This window comes from Equus przewalskii, chromosome 4, assembly GCF_037783145.1.
Source record: "Equus przewalskii isolate Varuska chromosome 4, EquPr2, whole genome shotgun sequence".
In the NCBI taxonomy this organism is placed as follows: Eukaryota; Metazoa; Chordata; class Mammalia; order Perissodactyla; family Equidae; genus Equus; species Equus przewalskii.
Genome location: NC_091834.1, coordinates 67,486,449 through 67,508,805, shown reverse-complemented (window position 1 = coordinate 67,508,805; position 22,357 = coordinate 67,486,449).

The following is a 22,357-nucleotide window of genomic DNA, read 5'->3' as shown; positions in this document are numbered from 1 at the left end:
AAATATAAAAATGAAACAAAGTAATTCCTCTGATGACTTCAACTGCCTTTAGGAAAATGCTGGATCTCTTCCTTACTAACCTCATGGAAACTCCCTTCCATTCTGTCCCCTACTCTCCAGTGTAACACTTTCCCTTTACAATGGTTTGTCAAGGGAGGTGATGAGGATGGCGCAATGTAGGTGCAAGCAATAACTGTGCACTTTTTCTGTAGAAAATTAAAATGCATAATAAAGCCTACTACAAGTTAGTCTGCTTAATATTATCACCATTTCAGTGGTTAAATACTCTTCTCTATCAAAAATTATATATATATTGGTCTAAGTTCTAAGCAACTGCCTATGCCCAGTGTTAAACACTCCACAGTCCAGCCATTGGTATATCACTATCCCCTCATCCCATTAATTGCCCACCCTTGCCTCTAGGTCTGCATATATTAATTCACCAGAAATTCTCTTCTCCCTCCTCCTCCTCTGGAGAAATTTCTCACTACCCATAGACTCAGTTAATATGTCTTCCCTACATTCTTTGCCAACAACCCCAGGCAAAGTTCTTCAGTTGTTTATATGTCCTACCTGTACTCCTTCTACATATCTCTATTAAACACTTAGTAAATTATGTTGTATTCACTGCCCACATTCCATTTTCTTTCACAAAGCCCTTCCTCCATCTTCACCCTCATTATCACCTTTCGTCTTTCTCAAGTTGAAGCTCCAGTAGGGCACAAGAGGAATATGGGCACAAACAATGAGGCCAATATGGTGGCATATGGAATTCTTGGCGCCATACTAATGGAACAGAATCTAAAAGACCCAGGGAGGGCACACCTTCTTCTACTAGAGTTCTGACTTCCTTCTTAGGAAGCAATTTTTGAGGTTTTGACACCACAAAACTTGAACCTAGAGGGCATCATTTGGAGAATTGCTTTGCCTTTGCTCTGTTTGCCAACTGCCCATCTCCATGACTTTAAAGAACAGGGAGGAAAATATGCTCACCAGGAGGGGAAAACAGCTACATATTTGGTACAGAATTCATAGCCAGGAGTGGAAAGTATGTATTTCAAGAAATTATTGCCTATCTTTGAGGATTAAGCCCTGCTACAGGCGACTGTGGTCAAAGAAGATATGACTCATTCTAGGTGATAGACCACTAAAATATGATACATTCAGCGGAACAGGAGAAATAAGATCAATGTCATATTCATGCTTGTGTCCCCTTCTCCCAGCATGGGACCTCCTGAATTACATTGAGAGCTCAATATATGATTACAGAGTTAACTTCAAAAATTGCCTAAGTGCTGGCCCAGTCCCGTGGCTAAGTGGTTAATTTCACGTGCTCCATTTTGGCAGCCCAGGGTTTCATCAGTTCAGATCCTGGGCGCTGACCTAGCACTGTTCATCAAGCCATGCTGAGGCGGCATCCCACATAGCACAACTAGAAGGACCTATAACTAGAATATACAACTATGTCCTGGGGGCTTTGGGGAGAAGAAGGAAAAATTTAAAAATCTAAAAAAAATTAAAAAATAAATTGCCTAAGTGATTTCTGGTGATATAAATGCATGTGTAAACATTAAATTCCCATTTTGAAATAACGTCTCAACTTCTCCACTAATAAAGCATGAAGTTGATAAGAAAGAAAAAACAAATACCAGGACTATGCAGTTGCATCTAGTTCTATTTCTAACCCAAGTGGAACTTGCTCTTGACCATAAGTGTTCACCTTAAACCCTTAGCCTTTCTTACTCACTGGTTAAGAGGAATTTTGGCATAGATGTTTGCTAATATCCAAGCCAATATCTTACCTACCATAGCACCTCCAAGGAAGAGATGGTGAGTATTCTTCCTGAGACTAGCAATGAGAAAAACTGGATGGAGGCTAATAAAACAGCTTGATTTCCTTGGGTTCCAGAACTGTTCACCATTTTGCTTACAAAGCTTTTGATCCTGCCCTGCTTTGTCTGCAGGAAGAAGCTGTGAAATTTCCTTCCTCCTACATAATGAGGTTGAAGGGCACTGGTACTGAAATCAGATAGACTGTTACTTTAGACAAGGGTAATAATAATAATATATACCAGATAGTGTTGCTGTGAGGACTGAGTGAAGTCATGCATACAAGTGCTCGCTGTAACACTTGGAACAGAGTAAGAGTTCATTAAAAATTAACTATTAGCGAGGCCGGCCTCGTGGTATAGTGGTTAAGTTCACATGCTTCAATTTCAGGGCCCTGGGTTTCCTAGTTTGGATCCTGGGCATGGACCTACACACCACTCATCAAGCCATGCTGTGGTGGCATCCCACATAGAAGAACTAGAAGGACTTATAACTAAGATATACAATTATGTACTGGGGCTTTGGGGAGGAAAAAAAAATAACTACTAGGATTATTACTGGGTCTTGTAGAGTCCTAGGGCTGCGATAACAAAGTAACACAAACTAGTTAGCTTAAAACAATATAAACTTATTGTCTCCCAGTTCTGGAGGCTAGAAGTCTGAAATTAACATATTGCCAGGGCCATATTCCCTCTGAAACACGTAGAGGAGAATCCTTCTTTGCCTCTTCTAGCTTCTGGTGTTTGCTAGCAATCCTGGGTGTTCCTTGACTTGTAGATGCTCACTCAAATCTCTGCTTCTATTGTCACATGTCCAACTTCTCCCTGTGAATCTCCATCTCTGTGTCTCTTCTCTTCTTATAAGGACACTGGTCATATTGGATTAGGGTCCACAGTAATGACCTCATCCTAACATGGTTACATCTACAAAGAGCCTATTTCCAAATAAGGCCACATTTACAGATACCAGGATTTCAACATACATTTTGAGGGGACACAATTCAACCTATACCAATGGCACTAGACCTAAGAGTTGTCACCTATCTAAATGTACACAGTGTGATTCAAGGGGCCATCCCTCTGCAGGAATTTCCTGAAGAAAGCTAATTAAATGCACTCACAATACCCCAAGGTTAGCTAAGAATTATGACTACAAAGCAAAGGATAATTTGTTGTGGGTCTATGTTGATTACATATTGAAGAATAATGAGGGTCTGTGTTTTATTTTATCAGAAACTCTTCTTGGTCTATTGTCTGAGGTATCCTCTTTATCTACTTTGACATTTTGGATTAGCTGTTTTATAAGTTGCAAATAACATACCTGGATTATGCAAAACCTTACTAGTTTATCTTTTCCACTCAAGTCTCCCTTATCCAATCCAATCTTCTTATTGCAGACAGATTGATCTCTCAAAACAAGTTTGTCTCTTTCTCCAAAAGATTAGTGGCTCGTTGGCCCATTCTTGCCTGGCACTCAAGGCCTGCTTTATACTGACCCCTGTTAACTTGTCAGCATTGGGTCTCATTCTCAGAACTCTTCATGGGTCTCATCAATTTGGCCTCAGTTCCGTCATCTGGATTGAACTTTGTTCACTTTCAGGCCTATTCCTTCTTGTGTTTTTACACATCTATTCCTATGATTTCTCTATGACAAACAACTACCCACCCTTTCATCCTTCAAGGTTTATGTCAATTTCTACTTAACTGGAGAAGATATTACTGCAAATGCAAATTATTTATTCTTCCTCTGTATTCCTGTAGTTCTTAACATCTATTCCATTGATTTGGTACCTGTCCATTTGTTGCCACATAATGGCAAATACTTTTAAGGTACATGCTTTATTCCTGAAGTTATAAAATGACATTCTTTTTTTTAAAAAAAGATTTTTAAAATTTTTTTTCCTTTTTCTCCCCAAAGCCCCCCGGTACATAGTTGCATATTCTTAGTTGTGAGTCCTTCTAGTTGTAGCATGTGGGATGCCGCCTCAGCATGGCCCAATGAGCAGTGCCATGTCCGCGCTCAGGATTCGAACCTACGAAACACTGAGCCGCTTGCAGCGGAAGGCGCAAACTTAACCACTAGGTCACAGGCCAGCCCCTGAAAGGAAGTTCTTAAAGAGAGTTAAAATGTCTCACGTTTTTATCTACCACAATGTCTTGTACATGGTAGATGCTTAGTAATTCCTGTTTTGTTAGGCAGAATACGAGCTCTAAGAATCAGAGTCTTAGAGAAGGAGCACTACAATTGGAATCACATGGAAGAAATGTTTCTTGCTCTAAACTTCCACAGAGCCAACCAAGCTAAGAATAAACTTGGGGTTTGACTCAATGTACATCATGTGCAGTATAAATTCTTTCATATCTTAGTGAAATCCAGCTCCTGGGCCACACTGGTCATTTCCAGAGAAAATTAATCTGCTAGAGATAAAGAGAGAACTTAGTCCTAATTTTTCCCTAGGCCCCATCTTTGGATTCTGACCATGATTTCACGACTGAGTTAAAAAATAGAGGATCTGACTAAAAGATGGTCCAGTTACTCCAAAAAGCAGGCCGTGGGTCTGCTTCCTCTGCTCAGTATCTGAGGTTTTTCTAGGGTAAAAATGCACCTGGAACGATTGACTAATTTGGGGAGTTTTTCTAGTGTTCTCTGTGTGGTGTATTTTAATCAGAAGTACAATTTAACAGCTGCATTAATTAATTAGCACATTAATCAGGAGAGCATTTTAGCAGCTAATCTCTTGAAAACTAGCAGTTTGTGATAAAATCTTAGCAGTAGGAGAACAAGCAGCATACCAAGTTATTTTTCAATGTTATCATCACTGTGGGCCTCGCAAAGGCTGAAATTATGCAACCAAATTGAAACCTTTCTTAAAATATACCTATGCAGGGCACATTTGAGAAATTGTATGCTTCGTGCGGAAAGGTTTAACAATTACTACTTTCCCTACAAAGCAGCAGTTCTGAAGAAAAGTGTCAGGCACTCCAAGAAACAAACTCTCTAAGTGTTCTTAAAATAGTTCCTGTGTAATTTCAGAAGAATTCAAGGTTCCTGTTCTATTGGCAAGATTATTTATGTAATAATGAGAAGTTTCAAGATATTATTTTATAGTTACATATGTTAGAGCGATTAAAAAGAAGGAAATACTTGCCTTAGCAATGAAAATGTTCTAAGTCTAATTTTTAGCTCTTTAAAAACTTTACAGTGAACTTTATACTTGAGAAGCGAATAGAAAACATATTTCTTCCAATACAATGTTTAGAGATAAATGCATGTAGTACCACAGCCAAATGTAATATAATTTTGATGGAATACAAATTGGAAGACTTCCTCACGTGGAAACATCGCTCCATTTTTGCTTCCTTATACCCAAAATGTAGTGACATGTGCTTTTATTGAATCCATGCATATTGAATTCCACATGTTCCAAAATTTAAAATTTGACTGAAAAATCGCATAGGCTGATATTAAAACTTCCCTTCATTTACAAAGCCTGGGGATATTGAATTCTTATACACACCAATCTATTAGTTTGAGCTGCTAAGCAGTTCTTTATCCTCACAGCATTTTCCTGAGAGAAATCAGCGTTCTTTCAAGTCTCCACATCACTTTCTCAACCTCAGAAAGGAGAGGGTCAGAGTAACCGAGGGAGCATGTGCTGGGTAAGCACTTCCTTACGTTTCAAACTCCCGGCATATTGATTTTTCCTCTGGTTCATGGAAATTGCACTCTACTTAAATCATATAATACAACTTGAAAGAATTTTAATTTCCACTCGAACTTTGTATCCATTTATAAGTCACATTTATATCTCTCAATCTATGCCCTCTCTTTTCTAAATTTTTGAGTCTTCACGATCTACTATCTGAGTTCCACTCGAGGCCCAAAGAAATTCCAAAACCTTCCAGAGAAACACAGATGAAAATTAGATATTTTCCTACAAAAAAATTTATAAATTATAGCATTTAGTAAGGGCCCATTCAAGTGTGATATCAGTGAGCTATTTTCTTATAAATGCCTTATAAATAAAAGGCCTGCCAGTGCAGTGGCGACCATGCAACACCATCTACAGTTCTTTAGGGACAGTGTCATGTCTTGCAGATTCTTAGACACTTAGGTTGAAATCTATGCATTCCTTTTGTCCCAGCTAAACTCATTATAATTATGTTGTTAGAGCATTACTTGGCTTCATTTATGAACACAGTATTTGTTATTAATAAATGCCTTATGAATGGAAAACCTCATTTAATTATGAGTCACCCTCTATAGATGTAATCCTTCTTACTTTATGAACTTTTATAAATAACATAAAGCTTGCCTGGGCTCACATTCTCTCTTACTGACTGAATTTCCTATTCCTTCCTCCGTTCCCAGTTGGCTTGGATGTATGCATGCACATACACACACCAACACAAACACACAAGCACACATTCACACACACACACACCATCCTTCTTCCATAGGATCCATTCTAGGGGATTCTGGTGGAGTACAGATTAGTGTTACTCTTTCTTAAAGCATTGAATTGTTGAAGCATACTCACTTGCTCTCTCCCTCATGGTAAATTTTTATGCTAAAATCTGGAATGAGCCTAAACTAGGTATCCCCCACTCATTGGATCAGTGCACCTCTAACAAACAGAGGTGATTAATTCATTTCTTTGACAAATGTTTATTGAAAGCCTATGATATGCATGTCTTTGCTGTTTAGGCTCTCAAAATTTGTCATCAGGATTAATACAATAATCCTAACGTGTCTTGCAACCTTTGCTAAACTCCCTCCACCAGTGAACTATTATCTTTCATACTGTTGCTAGTGTGATCTTCATAAAATATAAGTGTGATTGTGTTACTCCCATATATAAATTCGGTAAGGGATTTTTTATCACCTTTAGAATAAAAGTTAAACCCTGTAGGATGGACTACCATGTCCTTCTTGATGTGGTCCTTGCTCACCTCTATAATACCATTCTGTGATGGTTAATTTTATGTGTCAATCTTACTGGCCTAAGGGATGCCCAGAGAGATGGTAAACATTATTTCTGGGTGTGTCTGTGAGGGTGGCTCTGGAAGAGACTAGCATTTAAATCAGTAGACTGAATAAAGAAGATTGTCCTCACCAATGCAGGTGGGCATCATCCAACCTGTTCAGGGCCTGAAGAGAAAAAGAGGAGGAGGAAGGATGAATTGGCTCTGTGCTTGAGCTGAGATGTCCATCTTCCCTACCCTCGGACATCACACTCCTGGTTCTCAAGCTTTTGAACTTAGATCAGGACTTACACCATTAGCCTCCCAGTTCGCAAGCCTTTTGACTCAGACTGAATTACAACACTGCCTTTCCTGGTCCTCTAACTTGAAGACAGTAGACTGTGGGACAACTCGGTCTCCATAACTGTGTGAGCAAATTTCTATAATAAATCTGCTCTTACGTATGTATCTGTACATATCCTATTGGTTCTGTTTTTCTGGAGAACCCTGACTAATACACACCTCTAGTCACCTCCCTGCACAAATCCTCCATTTCACCTTATTCTGTTTGTTTTTTTTTCTAGACAGACTACTGTCTTGCTTCTGTGCCTCTGTGGATGATTTTCCCTAAATGTGGCATGTCCTTTTCTCTCCTTGCCCTGCATAACCCATTGTTCATTTTCTAAGACTCACAATGATATCACCTGTTTTCCCCATTACATCCTATTCTGAATCAGACCTTTGTTAGTTGTCATTTATGTGGCAAACATATATTGTTACTTCCTTGCGCTAATAGAATCCCATGTATATCTCTTTTATTATTACATTTAATTTTAATAATTTTCCTGTCAGTTTTATCCACTATATTGTGAGCCTTCTGATGTCAGAGATTGTCTTTCAGCCTTTTTTCCTCAACATTTTGCAAAATTCCAGTATATTGTCTTGATGATGTCAGTTTAATAAGGATAATTTGTGATGAGAAGTAGAGGTGGTATCAATCTGGAAGCAATGGTGTCAAAACAGAAATGTGCTTTAAAAACATTACTTAAAAACCTTAAAGTGATGCTAGGGACTTCTACAAAACTTGGACTTTTGCAAAGCTTATGAAGTCCATGACTAGAATTAGTAATAGAGTAAAACCCTCAGGCTACTATGTATTTATTCTATAGCTTCGAGACAAATCAACTTACTTCTCAATTCATTAAGGGATGGCATGCCTTCACCATGCCTAAGCTATGGCCACTTGGGAACACTGGATTTTGCATCACCTTAGTGGTCAAATCTTTCAGAATGAGCCATGAAACCTTTGAGATGCTAGCAAGAAAAATGTCATCTAAGACAGAGAACTGTCCTATAACAGATAAAACACCCATGACCCCTATTTTAGATGAGGAAATTGAAGCTCAGAATCATTTAACAACTTGCCCAAGGTTGCAGTCCTAATAAGTAACAGCCATAGGTGTCAAACCTAATTTCTGAAACTAAATCCACAATGCTCTTTCTCTATTCTCTGAACCACATACCAACATCTTAAATGTCACAAAAGTAACCAGTAGTCATAACTGCTGCTGGATGTGTCTGTGTGTCGGTCTGGGGTGGCAGGAGATGGTGGGAGCTGGGGAAGTTAGTGAAGATCATTCTGATATTGAATCACTATTATTATTTTCATATATTAAGTAAGGTCAACTAGTTTTGGTACTAACTTTCAAATATTACATTATTATGAATAATTATATCTTTTCAGTCATAAGTAAAGTGTCAACCAAGCTAAGTCTACTGCTCTTATGTCTTCTGAAATTAATCTTTTCTGAAAATTGAAGGTTATTGGTTGGAGCTAAAGGAGAAATGATGGAGATTTGACACTGGGTAAGTACCTTGATTAGCTAATAAAACAAAGTCACACTCAGCAATAAATGTTGGTTTTATATGTTTACCCTGATATACCTTATCACCAAATACTTTATAGAGAAAATCTCTCACAAGATTCTGTTATTTATAACAGAACCACATGTTAGGAATTACGTACAAATGGTGGCCAAGAGGAAGTCACTTCAAACAATTATACTCACCAGCTGCTTTGAAGAGATAGACTGTCTCCCAAAAAACGGAGAAACGTGCCCTCCGGCTTTAGTGCTTTCGTGTCAGTCCTGGAAGAGCCCTGAGAAGCCAACACAGCTCAAATATTCTTGGGAGAATCTGAAATTACTTGCAAACTTAGTTGACTGACTTAGTAGGAGAAATTTGTTCCTTTAAGTATGGGTATTGTAGGGCTAGGGATTTAGAAATAGAAACAGTTATTTGGGGCACCAACATGAGATTAAAGAATCACTCTTCAACATTTAGTCCACGTTCTTAAGAGACTGTTGCATACAGAATGCTAATGTAGGTGTGGTGAGAATAATGTTGTTAGCACGGCTATTCTTTAGTTGAATTTCCAAACCATGGCCTGAAATAGTGATCTGGGGAAGAGTTTTTGGAGCAAGGAGGAGAATGACAGTCTTATCAATTGTCATTGACACACGTGGTGGACCCTCCGCCAGCTCTGATCTTCATAACCAGCCATTGTGCCTAAGAAGTGGAAGGGAGAATGTACCCACAGTCCCACTGTAGGGAGAGAATTCCAACGAGCAATCACATCTCTCCTTTGATAGAACTCAGAGCAGTAATGTGCAGCTTTGAGTTACATGGAATCAATAAACTTTTCCTGCATTTTCCCCTTAGAAGGACTGCTAGGTAGTTATTATCCAAATTAGTCTAAATTTGTTAGAAACAGTATTCTAAAGGGCGTTAGTACTATCTTGTAGGCATAAACTTGCATAATTTCTTATCAGCCATCTGTCACTAAAAAGCAAGATCACCTTGAAATCCACAGCAAGAATTGTACAGGCAAATTGCAGTGAAATAATTGAGCAGTTAATCTACTTGGAAAACACTTTTCCTACCATCAAACTTTATAAGTCAATCAATTTTATTAAATTGAGGATAAACAGCAAATAAGAGGGCACTGACTTCAACAGCCTCACTCTGTTGTAGAGTACACTCATCATCACCACCTATCACTCCTTAATAATTGGAGGCAGTGAAAGCATCACTATAAATTAGCTTCAAAGTCCTTAAGAGATTTCGATGGGGCAGAGGAAGGAGACTGTAATTTAAAGAACAGAAAGGATGAAGTACAAACGAAAGCAAGTCTTGCTAGCAATTCCACCACTTAGACAAAAGTACTAAGAACCTTGAAGAGGAAAGAAAGGCGTAGGCTCTTAAAGTCAGAGCTGCAAATCTGATAAAGTAAAGCAATGGCAGGTAAATAAAAGACGAGGTGAAGATGTGTAATCAGTAACAATCATGAGCTTCAATTAATAACATAGCACTTAACCTCAAAATAATGCAGTTTTATTAATTAAAACAATAAATTATTTCTCTTCTACATATATGGGTTCAACATACATTATTAATGCAATCTCTTTGTTTTTCCTATTTTTCTCTTCGGTAAATGCTGTCCCTTTATTCCAACTACCAGTTGCATTTGCCATTCCATTTTCTTGACCCACCTTAAAATTAGGCAAGTATGAAATTAAAACTCCAAACATTTTCAAAACCTATTTCAAATCCAGAGATTTATGTCCCTTGCAAAATGGGATTTTGACTTTGATGCTGGTCTGGGACACATTAGATCCCTAAGCACATTTCAACACAGATATGGAATAGTTAGGGTAGTGTGGGGGTTGGGGGGAGTGACTTTTTTTAAGCATCTGAAAGTCCTTTGTGACTAACTTCTCCAGGTTATTTATGTATGGAGCATTTGACAAATTCTAAATAGGTTCTTTCCAAGTAAAGAAAAAGTGGACTCTTATTTTCTCAGTAGCATTTAACTTATATAATGACATACAAGTATCAGAAAAAAGATACCTCTGTGATTCTGTCCATACTCAGAATCTAGTATAAGAAATGCCACCCAAGTCATAAAATGCCCTCTAAACCCAAGGACAACATGAAAGGTACAGAAAGAGGCAGTTGATCTGCAGGTGCAGGCTCTCTCCAGCTTGCTTTGAAATCCATGTGGGAGGGGGAGTTTCATGATTACTAGAATATGATATGCCACCTTGATTAATATTTAGTGAAAATAAATGCCTAGAAAGACTTTTTGTAAAGAACGAAAATTTAGAAAGAGCTTGCAGTTTAGCAATAAAAATGCTCTGCTTAATACAAATGAGGGCAGGGTCCCTATTCACAAGGAGCTTTTAATTAAGCTGAGAAGAAAACTCACATATGATAAATCAAAGAACCCTTTTTCATACTCACACACACAAATCGAATTAGGTCAGAAAAAAATGTTTGCTTAAATCCTGGAGAGTATCTTTAGAAGTGGAAGTCAGTAGGCAGGCAGACCTGGATTGGATCCCAGCTGGGACACTCAGTAGCTCTATAACTGCCACCAACTTACTTAGCCTTCCTAGTCTTTGTTTACTTAACATAATTTGGGGAGAATATTAGTACCTCCTGCAAAGGGTTGTTGTGAGATTTAAATAAGAAAATGCAGAGTACCTGGCATACAGGAAACAGTCGATAAATATTAGTAAGAGGAGTCTGTCTTTAGTGCAGTAGACATAAGATTAAATTCTGGAGCTCTACAGATGCTTTCAGCCCTTAATCCTTCTTAATTCCTTTATGAGTCAATCTATAGGCAAAACCGTGTATTAAAATTTGTCTCCTCTACTGACACTCCTCACCACCACTGCCAGCTTCCTTCTCCTTTTCAGACAGATGGTGGCCTATAATATATCAAAATATACTCGGAAAAGGTGGAATCTCAATGGCACTCCAAACTTTCTCCAAAATTTGCCATTTTGGTTTGTCTTCTTTTTGCTCATTCTCTCCACCAGATCCTCCCTCTCAATCTACCATCACTTTCACGAACTCCCCTTCTATAAACAAACAAACCAAACTCGTTGCCTCCATTCTGTAACCCACTAGTTGTTATCTCTTCCTTTTCCTCCACCACCAGTCTTCAGTGGAATATCTCTCACATCAGTCCTCCTCCTCTGTAATGAATTCCAATCCCATCATCCAAACCATTTCCTATGTGCTCATCATTGGTTTCTCTATATCAGCTCCCGCTAAAAGGATTTTTACCTTCACATTGCTCTTTTCCATCCTATCACTGCATGAGTGACTACATCTTCATCAACCATTCACTCGTCCTCATGCATAAGAATATACCACCTAAAGAGAATATTGGACAGAGATTTTTATTTGTATTCAGTCCATCCTGCCAGTTCTTGCAGGAAAGTTTTCTGGCCCCTGGGATACTTTCCTTTTGATCTCTCTGATTACATCTGCTTCACTTGTTGGATCTTTGACACCTGGTAAGCATTTCCATCACTGTCAATTGGGGCTTCCTTGGGTGGTATTTCTGCTCCATTTACTCAGTGAGGAAAGGGGCTCTGAGCCATTTGTCATCGTGAGTAGACTTTCTTCAGGCTACGTGAGTAACTCCCCAACTTAATATCCTTTTTATTTTCAAATGAACTAGAACCCTGTCTATATGTTCTTGCTATTTTTATCAAGTTTAAATGATATTGTAAGAGCTATTCAAAAATCTGTGCATATAATAAAACTCTACGTAAGAATTTTTGAAGTTACAGAAAATGTTGGCCAGACGATATTGTCTGCTATTGAATATGAATTGATTGTGACTTAATTTACTATGTTTTCAAATCTGCAACATCACGGAACACTTTCATGCCAAAAGAAAAGGTAATACAGGTCCACTAGTAGTGTAATAAATGCTTTAATTCTCTTAGTAAAAGGAGCCTATATTCTTCTCTCCACAGACATAGCTAGGTAATCTAGGAGTTGATCTTCTTCGCTGCAAAGGACTATCCTTATAAAAAAAAAAAAAATACAGTTGAAATCCAACCAGAGATGTGGTACTTTGCGCTATACCACAAAGTAGACACAGTCCTGGCCCTCTCAGAAATTTACAAAATGATGTGTTCATACATGTCAATTTAGATGATATTACTCACAAACGATTTCACTGCTTTCTTAAGAACTAATGTTTGGGTTTCTTTTTCTGAAGAGCATGTCCTCTGACTCTTAGATGCAATGGACAAATATAAATGTCAAATGATTTACTTTCAAATTTCACCATCTATTTTTAAAAAGAAATGTGAAGCCCAGTTTCTCGTAGCTCGATTTATTCTACTATTATGAAGAGATCTTTATTTTTCCTATTTTATAAGGAAAATCCTCTCTATTAGTGTCAATAAAGTTCAGTGTAGAGGCATTTTTAGTAGAAAATCATTATGAAAAATAATTTTTGCTATATATACACTTTATATACTAGATGATCTATTTACACAAAACTCTATATTATCAACTCACATTTTCCTAGCATTACGTATTAAGACATCAAGAAATATAAATAGTTTAATATAAACTTAAGCATATTTTTAAATAATTTCTTTAAATTGGGATGAAAATAGCTGTCCGCCCAGTACTATACACTGACATAGCTGTCAAACTTAATTATATGTGATTTGTTAGGCAAAGTATTATGAAGTTCTTTTCTTTCAACTTTAAAAATTTGGGTCTGCCAGTTAAAAAAAAAGACAAATGAGGGGCTGGCCCCGTGGCCGAGTGGTTAAGTTCGCGCGCTCCGCTGCAGGCGGCCCAGTGTTTCGTCGGTTCGAATCCTGGGCGCGGACATGGCACTGCTCGTCAGACCACGCTGGGGCGGCGTCCCACATGCCACAACTAGAGGAACCCACAACGAAGAATACACAACTATGTACCGGGGGGCTTTGGGGAGAAAAAGGAAAAAATAAAATCTTTAAAAAAAAAAAAAAAAAGACAAATGAGGTATGATTCCACTTATATGAGGTATCTAAAGTCATCAAATTCATAGAAACATAAAATAGTATGGTGGTTACCAGGAGCTGAGGAAGTGGAAATGGGGGGTTATTGTTTAACAGGTACAGAGATTCAGTTTTACAAGACGAAAAAGTTCTAGAGATCTATTCCACAACAATATGAATGTAGTTAACACTACTGATCTGGACACTTAAAAATGGTTAAGATAGTAAATTTTATGTTGTGTATTTTTTACCACAATTAAAAATAGTTTATTAAAAAGATGCAAGGAAAACAGCACAAAATAAATTAAAACATGCCACGACTAAAAAGACATACATCTGAGCCTAAAAACTTTTAATTCCACATTGTAATTACATTTAATTTTCCACACTTTAATTGTGTTTAAAATCATGTTATTTAAGATACATAAGCTAGAGTGTGCTAAATTAAACTATAGAATAAGGTTAAATTCTGGTCAATTTGAAGAGAGACATTTTGTTTTTTATTAATTGCAAAGTAGCTGTCTAGCTGAAAGGTCACTTTATTTGACTCTTTCTACAATAGGAAAGAAATGAGGTGTCTTCAACAAGATGGAAAATTTAGCCTTTAAAATAAGAATTCTGAATCTAGTAAACAGTAAAAGCACTTATCCCTTGGTATAATAGGCAGAACAATGGCCCAAATAAGCCCATTAGCTTTACAGACATCATCCAAGTCATCAAAAGCTCTAATAATGATCTTTATTTCTTTTACCTACTGAAAGTTAAAGTAATAATAGAAAGAGAGCAAAAGAAAGATTTAAATTTACAAAACTAGAGAGAGATATTATTAATAATTTTAGAAACTGCCTATACCAGTCATTCTATTTCCATATTTTCATACAGTGACTTAAGATAGCATAGATTTCTGCATGAGAAGGAAAAGTGTACTGTGGTCAGCTTCATCTGTATCACCCTACAATAGGATCCTTCCAGCTGGCATTTTCCAGTGGATCAGAGAAAATATATGAGTCAGCTAAACCATTGAGCCATAAAATCCACTTAGAAGAAGCAAGTAATTTCACACCATGAAGGCAGTACAGGTGCATCTACCATTTATTGAGCATTTTTTTTGTGCTAGAGTTCGTACAAGGTACTTTACATATGTTATATGTCATTCAATATTAAAAATTCTATGAATTAATAACATTCTTCATTTTAAAAGAGGAACCAAGGTTCAGTGAGAGGAAGTGACAACTAGGAAATAGCAGAGCATGAACTCGCACGAACACTCCTAAATCGATGTGCTTGCCACAGTTCTCAATATGCTCAAGCTCTTTCTCTTTTTTTCCATCTTTGATTTCTTTCTCTCCCAATCTTATTCTTTTATTTGCTTTACCTCTACGCAAAATATACTCCCATGGGCTCATATATTATCCATACACAGGCTTGCTCATTCTTTGACGAAAAAATATATAATTTATAAAAAAACACTGTTAAAAATATCTAGATTCAAAAGTGCTGTCAGTATCATAGTGGAGTTAGTTGTTCCCTTTCTCTCTCCCCTCTAAGTTACAACCAATTGGACTTCCATTGACCAAGAAACGACTTCCTACACAGCATAATGGGATGCCTAGGAGATCCAGGCATCTATACATGTGAAGGTAGATGTACTGCCACCCACTTCCAAAAGGCAGTGGAACTAGGAAAGTGACCCCTTCCCCCTCTCTAGGTCATGGCATCCAAGGTGCAGATCTTCACACTGGAAAATAGAGACCACAGGATCAGAAATGCCAGGTGCGGCGTAGTCCCTGCTCTGTCAACCCCAGCAGATCTGGCATGCATACCTATGAATAAAAGCTGCAAGGAGAGAAACAGCAAGCTTGGCTTAGTTCCTGCCCATGGCCCAGCCCTGAGAATTCAGGACACAGAGTAGGGCCAGTAACCCAATCTCTTCTTTCTCCCCCAGCAGTGGCCCAGTCTTTCCAACAGTCTGGACAACATACAAAACTTGGATTTTCCCAGCTGGGGTGGATTGTCCTGACCTGAGTTTTCAAAACACATCAGTTCATGCTAGAGACCAGAGGCTGCCTGAGCAAGCAGCAATGACAATCTCTTCTGGCTTAGCCCCTGAGACCCCCAGTGGGGGCAGGTGGAACCTGCCACCAGAGGCTTCAGGAGCCACAGCAGAACCAGTGACTCAGTCTCCAGTGGTGGAATCCTCAACACTGGTTCCACAAGTAGCAGGGGCTGCATACAGGTCCCCAGGTCCCTGGACCTCTAGCAGAACCAGAAGCAGCTCAGAAGCAAAGTAACCAAAGCCTTACTGAAATAAGAAAGGTGGTTACAACCATGAATGTGCCAGCAAAGGATCAACTCATCAAGTACCATGAAGAAATACAGTAACACAGCAGAAAAGATAGAATGTGACAACTCTCCAGAAACCAAACTTGAAGTTATAGAAGATTACAATTTGACTGACAGAGAACTCAAAATAGCTGTCATGAAGAAACTCAATGAATTACAAGAAAACTCAGAAAGACAGTTGAATGAGCTCATCAATAAAATTAATGAACAGAAGGAGTACTTCACCAAAGAAATTGAAACTCTAAAAAAAGCAAAGAGAAATTCAGGAGATGAAGAACAGAATTAATGAGATGAAAAATAAAGTAGAAAGTATTAAAAATAGAGCTGACCAGGGGCTGACCTGGTGGCACAGTGGTTACGTTCGCACATTCTGCTTCTCAGCAGCCCAGGGTTTACTGGTTTGGATTCCAGGTGAGGACATGGCACTGCTTGGCAAAACCATGCTGTGGTAGGCATCCCATGTATAAAGTAGAGGAGGATGGGCATGGATGTTAGCTCAGGGCCAGTCTTCCTCAACCAAAAGAGGAGGATTGGCAGCAATTAGCTCAGGGCTAGTCTTCCTCAAAAAAAAAAAAAAATAGAGCTGACCATATGGAAGAGAGAATTAGCGAGCTTGAAGACAGAAATCTAGAAATGAGTCAGATGAAAGAAGAGAGAGAACTAAGATTTTTTTAGAAATGAAGAAATTCTACAAGAAATATCCCACTCGATTAGGAAAAGTAACATAAGGATAAAAATTATCCCAGAATGAGAAGAGAATGAGAAAGGTGCAGATAATAGCTGAGAACTTTCCAAACCTGGGGAAGGAACTGGATAAACAAGTACACACAGCTAATAGAATTCCAAATTACGTCAATGCAAAAACCTTCTCCAAGGCATATCATATTGAAACTACCAAAAGTCAATGACAAAGAAAGAATATCAAGGAAGGCCAGAGAGAAGAAAATAACCTACGAAGGAACCCCCATTAGGCTTTCAGTGGATTTCTCAGAAGAAATCCTACAGGCTAGGAGAGAGGGAAATGATATATCCAAAATATTAAAAGACAAAAACTAACAGCCAAGAATACTCTATCCAGCAAAATTATCCTTCAGATATGAAGGAGAAATAAAATCTTTACAAGACAAACCAAAGCTCAGGGAGTTCTTCACTATTAGACCTATCTTACAAGAAATGCTAAAAGGAGAATTTCTGAAGCAAAAATGCAAAGTTTTACAAATATTTGAGCAAGTTGATAAATTGACAGAGAGAATCAGAAAAATGCAACTCTATATCAAAATAGGTTAGTAAACACTTAACTATAACATAAAAGATAAAGGGAAAGAAATCATCAAAAATAAAGATAACTACTTCAATTTGATAACAAACTCAAACACAAGTAAGAATAACTTGTGACAACAAAAACAGACAGGGACAAGGAAAAGGATGGAACCTGCGTAGGCTAATGGAGATAGGAGGCTATCAGCAGAAAAAGGACTTTCTCATCTAGGAGATCTTTATACAAACCTCATGGTAACCACTGAACAAAAAATCATAGCAAAGTCACAAATTACAAAAAAAGAGAAAACTGAGAAAAATATCACAGAAAACCATCAAACTGAAATGGCAGACAGATATACAAGGAAAAACAAACAATAGAATATAGAACAACCATAAAACAAAGATAAAATATCAGTATTGAGCCATCATTTGCCAATAATCACTCTATATGTAAATGGATTAAATTCACCAATCTAAGAGACAGAGTGGCTGGATGGATTAAAAAGCAAAACCCAAAAGTATGCTGCCTCCAGGAGACACATCTCAGCTTTAAAGACAAACATAGGCTCAGAGTGAAGGGAAGGAACATGATACTCCAAGGAAATGGCAACCAAAATAAAGTGAGTGTAGCCATACTTATATCAGACAAAACAGACTCCAAGACAAAAAACATAACAAGAGACAAAGATGGACATCATATAATGATAAAAGAGATATTCCACCAAGAAGAGAAAATACATTAATATATATGCACCTAACACAGGAGCATCAAAGTATATAAAGCAACTATTAACAGACCTGAAGGGAGAAGTTCACAACAACACAATAATAGTAGGGGATTTTAACACCCAACTTACAGCAACAGATGGGTCATCCAGACAGAAAGTCAAGAAGGAAACAGTGGCCTTAAAGGAAATACCAGAGGAGATTAACTTAATGGATATATATGGAACATTCCACTCAAAAGCATCAGAATATACACTCTTCTCAATTGCACATGGAACATTCTCAAAGATAGACCATATGTTGGGAAACAAAGCAAACTTCACTAAATTTAAGAAGAATGAAATCATATCAACCACCTTTTCTGACCACAATCCTATGAAACTAGAAATCAGCTACAAGAAAAAGGCTGGGAAAGTCACAAATATGTGGAGACTAAACAACATGCTACTGAAGAACTATTGTATCAATGAAGAAATCAAAGGAGAAATCAAAAAATATCTGAAGACAAATGAAAATGAAAACACAATATACCAAAACTAATGGGGTGCAGCAAAGCAGTACTAAGAGGGAAGTTTATAGCAATATAGGGCTACCTTGAAAAACAGGAAAAATATCAAATAAACAATCTAATACTATACTTAAAAGAACTATAAAAAGAATAACAAACAAAGCCCAAAGTCAAGAGAAGGAAGGAAATAGTAAAAATCAGAGGAAAAATAAATGAAATGACTAAATAAAACTAGAAAGAATCAATGAAACTAAGAGGTGATTCTTTGAAAAGATAAACAAGATTAACCAACACTTAGCCAGACTCACTAAGAAAAAGAGAGTGAAGGCTCAAATAAATAAAATAAAAAATCAAAGAGGAGAAATTATAAAGGACAAGACAGAAATACAAAGGAGCATACTATGAAAAGCTATATGCCAACAAATTGGATAACCTCGAAGAAATTGATAAATTCTTAGAATCATATAAACTCCCAAAACTAAATCAAGAAATAGTGAATGTGCATAGATCAACCACAAGTAAAGAGATTGAAACAGTAATCTAAAACCTCCCAAAAAACAAAATTTCCGGACCAGACGGCTTCTCTGGTGAATTACACCAAAGACTCAAAGTTTTAATACCTATGCTTCTCAAAAAATCAAAGAGGACAGGATGCTTCCTAACTCATTTTACAAGGCAAACATTACCCTGATACTAAAAGCAGACAGGGACAAGACAAAAAAGGAAAATTACAGGCCAATATTGCTGATGACCATAGATGCAAAAATCCTCAACAAAATACTAGCAAATCGAATACTGCAATACATTGAAAGGATCATGCACCACGATCAAGTAGGATTTATACCAGGGATACAAGGGTGGTTCAATATCTGCAAATAAATCAATGTAATACACCAAATATACAAAATGAAGAATAAAAATCACATGATCATCTCAATAGACACAGAGAAAGCGTTTAACAAGATTCAACATCCGTTTACGATAAAAAACTCTCCATAAAATGGGTATAGAAGGAAAGGACCGCAACATAAGAAAGGCCATATATAACAAACCCATGGACAATATCATGCTCAATGGTGAATAACTGAAAGTTTTCCTCTGAGAACAGGAACAAGACAAGGATGCCTACTCTTTTCACTCTTATTCAACATAGTATTGGAACTTTTAGCCAGAGCAATTAGGCAAGAAAAAGCGGGGGGGTGGGGGGGCATCAAAATTGGAAAAGATGAAGTAAAACTGTCACTATTTATGGATGACATGATTTTATACATAGAAAACCTGAAGAACCCATCAAAAAACTATCAGAAATAATTAACAGATACAGTAAAGTTGCAGGATACAAAATCAACATACAAAAATCAGTTGCATTTCCATACACTAATAATGAACTAGCAGAAAGAAAACTCAAGAAATATAATCTCATTTACAATCACAATAAAAAGAATAAAATGCCCTGTAATAAATTTAACTAAAGAGGTGAAAGACTTATACACTGAAAACTATAAGATATTATTGAACGAAATCAAAGAAGACATGAAGAAATGGAAAGATATTCCATTCCAAGATATGGATTGGAAGAATTAACATAGTTAAAATGTCCATACTTCCTAAAGCAATCCAGATTCAATGCAATCCCCATCAAAGTCTAATGACATTTTTCACAGAAATAGAATAAAGAATCCTAAAATTTATATGGAACAACAAAAGACCCCGAACAGCCAAAGGAACCCTGAGAAAAAAGAACAAAGCTGGAGGTATCACACTCCCTGATTTCAAAATATACTACAAAGCTGTAGTAGCCAAAACAGCATGGTACTGGCACAAAAACATACACACAGATCAATGGAATAGAATTGAGAGCCCAGAAATAAACCCACACATCTATGGACAGCGAATTTTTGACAAGGGATCCAAGAACATGCAATGGAGAAAGGAAAGTCTTTTCAATAAATGGTGTTGGGGAAACTAGACAGCCATATGCAAAAGAATGAAAGCAGACCATTATCTTACACCATGCACACACAAAAAACTCATAATGGATTAAAGACTGGAATGGAAGACTTGAAACCATGGAATTTCTAGAAGAAAATATAGGCAGTACACTCTTTGACATTGGTCTTAGCAATATATTTTCAAATACCATGTCTGATGAAGCCAGGGAAAGAACAAAAAATAAACAAATGGGATTACATCAAACTAAAAAACTTCCGCATGGGAAAAGAAACCATCAAAAAAACTAAACAGACAACCTAACAATTGGGAGAAGATATTTGCAAATCATATGTCAGATAAGAGGTTAATATCCAAAAAATATAAAGAATTCATACAACTCAACAGGAAAAACACAAACAACTCATTTAAAAATGGGCAGAGGATTTGAACAGACATTTTTCCCAAGAAGATATACAAATGGCCAACAGGCACATGAAAAGATGTTTAACATCACTAATTATTAATGAAATGCAAATCAAAACTACAATGAAATATCATCTTACAAGTGTCATAATAGCTATTATTAAAATGACAGAAATAAGTGTTGGAGAGGATGTGGAGAAATGAAAACCCTCATACTGCTGGTGGTAATGTAAACTGGTGAAGCCACTATGGAAAACAGTATAGAGGTTCGTCAAAAAATTAAAAGCAGAAGTACCATATTCCCAGCTATTCCACTTCTGAGTATTTATCCAAAGAACATAAAAACATGAATGCAAAAATATATCTGCCCCCCTACATTCATCACAGCATTATTCACCATAGCCAAGACTCGGAAACAGCCTAAGTGCCCACCAACAGATGAATGGATAACGATGTAGCAGGTATATACAATGGAATACTCCTCAGTCATAAAAAACACAAAATCATACCATTTTGGGCAATATGGATGGACCTTGACGGTATCATGCTAAGCCAAATAAGTCAGACACAGAAAGACAAACAGTCATATATAGAATATAAACAAACAAACACATAGATAAGGAGAACAGATTACTGGTTACCAGAGGAGAAGGGGATACAGGGAAGGTGAAAGAAGTAAGGGGGCACATATGTATATTGATAGATTAAAAGCTAAACCACTAGTGGTGAACACGATGAAGTCTATATAGAAACCAAAATACAATAATGTACATCTGAAATTTATACAATGTTATGAACCAGTGACCTCGATAAAATAATCAAATTTTTAAAATATCCAGTTTCAATAAATGCATAAAAATGACTTTTTTTTAAAAAAAGCTATTTTTCAACATTTAGGCAAGGTTCTAAATGAATCACTCACAGAAATAAAACGGAAAGCCTTTCACTTCCACTACATTCTCACCTTCACAGCCCACTGTGTTCCTTTTGGCTAAATCGTTATTCATAGTGGCTGAACATGTTCATAGTTCTTCCTCTTTATGACCAGTCGAAGTAAGACGATTCTATTCTATCAGGAAATTTTAATTTATATACTCAAGAACTTGTGAATAAGCATTGAGTCTAGCTCTACAATTAAGAATGACAAGTCTGATTTCTGATGATAATTAGTACGCCTGCTTCTGCCATTTTTGAAGACTACTGAACAGCAATTTTACCCAATTGTCTATTACTGTCAGCTTCTAGGTTGCTGCTTCTTTTTATTTAATATCCCCCATTTCTTGAATTGACATTTATCCATTATCCTATATTAAATGTTGGTAATTCAAACACCTACATTTTCTATCTTACTGTGAAACTAATTTCCATGGTCCCCCTGTTGCTAACTCTCTAAGTCTTTCTTATTACTGATGAGATGCAGAATTACACAAACCATATAAAACCATCTAGCTACTTCTCATGATATTAGGTAACTCAATAGAGTTTCCAAAGGTGAAAGGGCACTTTTTTTT